The sequence below is a fragment of the Ceratotherium simum genome, chromosome 7 (assembly GCF_057802395.1).
Source record: "Ceratotherium simum simum isolate JZ-2026a chromosome 7, ASM5780239v1, whole genome shotgun sequence".
NCBI lineage: Eukaryota > Metazoa > Chordata > Mammalia > Perissodactyla > Rhinocerotidae > Ceratotherium > Ceratotherium simum.
This window is the reverse complement of record NC_141906.1, coordinates 21259254-21265073: the sequence shown is the minus strand read 5'-3', so window position 1 is coordinate 21265073 and position 5820 is coordinate 21259254. Positions and strand designations below refer to the sequence as shown.

The following is a 5820-nucleotide window of genomic DNA, read 5'->3' as shown; positions in this document are numbered from 1 at the left end:
CTAGAGAGAAAAGCAGCACAAAGTCTTACAAAGAATGTCTCTTCAAAATAAATGAAGTGTCAGGCTCAAAGAGGCTTCTCAGGCAGGAGTCATCCTATCCCAACAAATCCAAGAAATCGCTAAGACGACTCTTAACAGTTCTAAAGTTTCATTTGAGGGCCGGCTCCGTGGCTTAGCGGTTAAGTGCGTGCGCTCTGATGCTGGCGGCCCGGGTTCGGATCCCGGGTGCGCCCCGAGGCACCACTTCTCCGTCCAGCGCGAGGCCGAGTCCCACGTACAGCAACTAGAAGGATGTGAACCTATGACATGCAGCTGTCTGCTGGGGCTTTGGGGGGAAAAAAAATGAATAAATAAAATCTTTAAAAAAAAAAAAAAAATAAAAAATAAAGTTTCACTTGAGCAAATTCTTAGGGATCTGGCTGACTATCCCAGTGCTCTTTGAAATACAAACCAATTCAGATGAAAATCTCTTCTTAAGTGCAGGGTGCTTGGGGCAGAGTGTAAGTCTCACACCTCCCGCTTCTGCAGTAGTGATGAAGATTAAACAAACAATATGAGCCTTCAGAAAAAAAAAAAAAAAAAAAAGTACCAAACACCAGATGGGGAGAGCACAGCTCAAGGCTAATGTTTATAATTTCTATTTGGAACCATTTCCAAATCTTCCTGGGGGGGAGGGGGGAGGGGGGAGGGGGAAAGGAATGCTGAGCTCTTTGAAAAATACACTGGGAAGCTTCTACTTATCCAAACAACTGAAATGGCTTGCAAATGTCAGAAACAGAGAGCACTTTAGCAAGACATGCCCAAGATCCCAAAGGACCAGCACTGCATTTTCAGAAGACAGAACTCTCATTGCTGGCTTCTTCGTCCTCGCAAAATGGAACAAAAGAAAACAACAAACTGGTAAACAAAATGAGTAATACTGGTACTGAATCCCAGCTATGATAATGAGAAAAGAGCAAGTGTTGCCAAATTAAAGAATGAAATGAAATAAATCTGTGTCAGCCAAGCCGCGCCTGAGCAGCAGATGGGCCGTGCTGGAGCTCATATGCCAGTACTGGCAACAGCAGCCGTGCTCACTACACAATGTAAAAAGCTGGAGAATTCAAAACCCATTTGCACATGATGGTAATTGGCAAATTCAACCCCAACATAAACCACGTTTTGCCTACAAATTCTGAAAGGCAGGGGTCTTTTTTAGTGCCGTGTAGAGTGTGGAGAGGCATTTTTATAACATTTATTGTTTTTTTCTAATTATAAAAGTCATCCAGACTTAGTGTAGAAAATTTGAAAAATACAGACAAGTTTTAAAAAGAAAACATAAATTACCTAGAATCCCACCACTGATAGTAATTTGTGGTATTATTTCCAGCCTTTTTATCATCTATAAACATATATTTTTCTCTTTTTCTTTTTTCATAAAGAAGGATCATACTGTGTATAAAATGTTGTGCCCTAATTTTTTTCATTCAACATACCAGAAGCATTTCTCCATGTCATTAGGCATTTTAAAGTTGGCTGCAAAATACGCCATCACACAGCTACGTAACTGACATGATTTACCACGCCTCTTCTGTACATCATTTAGATTCTTTCCAACTTTCCTTTATTAAAAGTAACATAGCAGTTAAGATCCCTGAATATAAATCCATGTCCACTTCCCTATTTCTTTAAGATATACTTCTAGAAATATGAAAACTAGACCAAAGGGAATGAACATTTTAAAAGCTTTTTTTTATACTCTGCCAAATTACTTTCCAGAAGAATGGTAAAAATTTTTAGTCCTACCAGTGATGTAAAAAACTGTCCATCTTATAACATCCTCACCTTCACTGACAGTAGGATGTTAAGAATCTTGTCAATACAGTCTTAATTCCCAGGCTTAACTTACTGTAGATGGAATGTTAGGTAAAATGGAGCTCAGCTACCCAAGGCCCTCACAGCCTGAAAAGGGCAGGGGCTGGGGAAGCTTACTTGCTACTAAGCTCCCAGCCACTGAAAGCTTAAGAGAAGTCCATTTTCTGGCATGTTCTTGCCTTCTCCCCACACCAAGAACAATGCTTACCTTTGGACTTGCACGGCTATCTGCTTTGTTTTAAAAGGGGGAGGCTTGCTGAGGAAAATCATATAGTGACTCTCACAATTGGTGAGGTAGCCCATATCAGCCAACATTACTGGTTACTCAAGAACTTCATTAAAAATACGAGCAAGCAACAGGGGGCTGGCCTGGTGGTGTAGTGTTTAAGTTTGTGCGCTCTGCTTCAGTGGCCTGGGGTTCATGGGTTCGGATCCCAGGCATGGACCTACACACCACTCATCAAGCCATGCTGTGGCAGTGTTCCCACATACAAAGTAGAGGAAGACTGGCATAGATGTTAGCTCAGCAACAATCTTCCTCAAGCAAAAAGAGGAAGATTGGCAACAGATGTTAGCTCAGGGCCAATCCTCCTCAGCAAAAAAAAAAAAAAGAGCAAGCAACAAAAACTCACTGGTCTTATGAGGAAATCAGCAGCTCAAACAGGGGAACCAAAGTAAGCAAACTATGTAAAGAGCCCCTAAAAAAGTTAATGCAGGAAATAGGAGTTAATGGTAGTCAACTTAAAATTGATACTTCCAGTAACATTCAAAAGGATATTGCATTGATAAAACCAACCAAGCTTCAATATTTTTTCTAAAAAAGAAGCAAACAGGAAATAAGACAGAGCTATTAGAAACAGAAAGTCATAATTATAAAAAACATTTAAACTTAATAGAGGAAGAAAATAGCACATTGAAATCGACATGGCTGAAAACCAAATTAGTACATTACAAGTCCAGGTTGAGCCAGCCCTGATGGGCTAACGGTTCAAGTTCTGCATGCTCTGCTTCGGCAGCTGAGTTCAGTTCCTGGGCATGGAACCACACCACTTGTCTGTCAGTAGCCATGCTGTGGGGGCAGCTCACACAGAAGAACTAGAAAGACTTACAACTAGAATATACAACCATGTACTGGGGCTTTGAGGAGGAGGGGAAAAAAAAAGAGGAAGATTGGCAACAGATGTTAGCTCAGGGGGAATCTTTCCCAGCAAAAAAATAAAAAAGAAGTCCAAGTTGAGGAATTCTCCTAGGACAAAAATAAACATGACAAAGAAACAGAAATTATGAGAAAAAAGATAAGCTGCACGGAAGACTGATCCAGGATATCCAATCTCAGAATTACTAGAATTCTAGAATGAGAGAGCAGCATACGTTAAATGGAAGCAATAACCAAAGAAATTATAAAAGAAAATATCCTTTAGCTGAAGAAAGACTTGAGTCTTCAGATGGAAAAGACTCTCTAAATGCCAGGCAAAAATACTATGAAAAATCCACATATTCATATATACTCAGAAATATGCCAATGAACCTGCCCAAATTAAAAAGTTTAAGTATAAAAAGAATACAAATTTCCAGACAGAAAACAAACAAACTAGTTAACTAACTAAAAACAGGTTGTCTACTGAGAAAAAGAATCAGACTGGGATAAGATTTCTCATTTTCAAGATCAAATGAAAGTAGAGGATGAAGCAATGTATTCAGATTTATAAGGGAAAATGGCATGATCACATAATTTTATACCAGCCAAACAATAATTTGTATAAAAGTGAAAAATGATCTTGTAGATGTCCAAATACAGAAAGTACCCCACTCTATATGGGGGCAGTGGGGTACTTAAGGAAATATTCTGACAAATAACAAAAATTAATCAAAGATTTAAATTCAAGAAAGAAGATACTATATATAAGAAAATGGTGAACAATGACTCAGTAAGAATTATCAATGTAAAATAATTATTGATAATGTGATTAGAAATTTAATGCCATTGCTAAGAAATACTTAAAACAGAAAAGGCTAACATGATGTAATCTATGCAGAAATAGAAGTACAATGATGTACACCTGAAATTTTTACAATGTTATAAACCAATGTTACTGCAATAAACAAAAATTAAAAAAAAAAAAAAGTTAACACTTGTAGATGAAATTCCACATAATTTCAACAACACCTCAAGAGGCAGGTAGCAAATAAATGTGATAAAGATTTTACCTTATTTGGGAACAAGGTTATATAATGAAGATTCGCAATTTGGAGGCAAAAGGAATTCCAATTTTCATTTCCTTGATTACTAGTGAGACTGAAATACTTTTTCATGTTTTGTAGCCAGTCGCATTTTTTTTTCTTTTGTGCACTGCTTATATAGGAGGATATCAGTGTTTTCTAAATTAGTTACAGAACTTTTTATATATTAAAGATATTAACTTCTTTCCAGTCATATTTGTTACAAATATTTTTCCAGTTTAGTGGTGGCTTTTAAACTTTGCGGTATTCTCTGATCTACAGAAGGTAAAAGTTTTATGTATTCAAGTTACACTATCCTTCCCCTTTCAATTTCTTACACTGCTTTTAAAAAAACTCATCTTTTTATTTTGAGATAATTGTAGATTCACATGTAGTTATAAAAAATAATACAGAAATCCCATGTACCTTTTACCTAGTTTCTCCCAGTGGTAACATCTTGCAAAACTATACTACAATATCACAACCAGGATATTAATACTGATAGAGTCAATATGGATAGAACATTTCTATCACCACAGGATCCCTTATGTTGCCCTTTTATGCCCACACCTACTCCCTCCTGCCCCCATTTAACCCTTAACCTCTGGCAACTACTAATCTGTTCTTGATTTCTATCATTTTGCCATTTCAAGAATGTTATATAAATAACATGTATCCTTTTGGGATTAGCTTTTTTCCTTACTCAGCATAATTATCTGGAAATTCATCTAAGTCATTGCATGTATCAATAGTCTGTTCCTTTTCATTGCTGAGTAGTATCCCACAGTATCGATGGACCACAGTCTGTTTACCCATTCACCTGCTGAAGGATGTTTGTTGCAGTTTCGGGCTACTACAAGTCTAAGAACTCTTTGTCTAACTGTAGATCTTAAAGATTTTCTAAAAGGTTTATAGCTGTACAATTTAAATTTATGTCCATGATCTATTTTTAGTTAATTTTTGTACAACATATAGAACTTAGGTTGAGGTTTATTTTATTTTTTTGCTATGGATATCCAATTGCTCCAGCACCACGTGTTTAAAAAGGCTATCTTTCCTCTATTGAATTGCTTTTGTACCTTTGTCAAAAATCAGTTGTGCATATCTATATGGGTCTATTTATGGGTTCTCTATTCTGTTCCTTTGATCTATGTGTCTATTCCTGTACCAGTACTACACTGTCTTGATTACTGTAACTAATATAATATGTCTTGGAATCAGGTAGCCTGATTCCTCCCACTTTTTCTTTTTCAAAATTGTTTAGCTATTCTATTTCCTCTGCCTCTCCATATACATTTTAAAATACTCTTATCTGTATCTACAAAACATCTTGCTGAGGTTTTGATAGGGACTGCGTGAACCCTGTTTGTCAATTTGGGAAGAACTGATATTTGTACTATGTTGAGTCTTCCAATCTATGAACATGACTTGTCGCCCCATTTATTTAGCCTTTCTTTGATTTCTTTCATCAGTGTTGTACAGTTTTCAGCACACAAGTCCTGTACATGTTTTATTTTACATGTTTTGTTTTACACTTTATACCTGTCTTTCATTTTTTTTGAATGAGTAAATATTTTAAATTTTGATGTCAACGTGTTCACTGCTAGTATACAGAAATACAATTGATTTTTGTATGTTTATCTGATATTCTACAACTCTGCTGAACTCACTTATTAGTTCTAGGAGTTTTTTTAAAATAGATTCCTCATGGTTTTCTACATAGGCAATCATTAATCTGCAAACAGG

At 36.5% G+C, this 5820-nt stretch overlaps 1 protein-coding gene across 12 annotated transcripts in view; it reads right to left on the bottom strand.

Moving 5' to 3' along the window:
- RIC3 (RIC3 acetylcholine receptor chaperone) overlaps positions 1-5820 on the bottom strand; it is a 50950-nt gene that overhangs the window by 5381 nt on the left and 39749 nt on the right. The window lies entirely within an intron of this gene.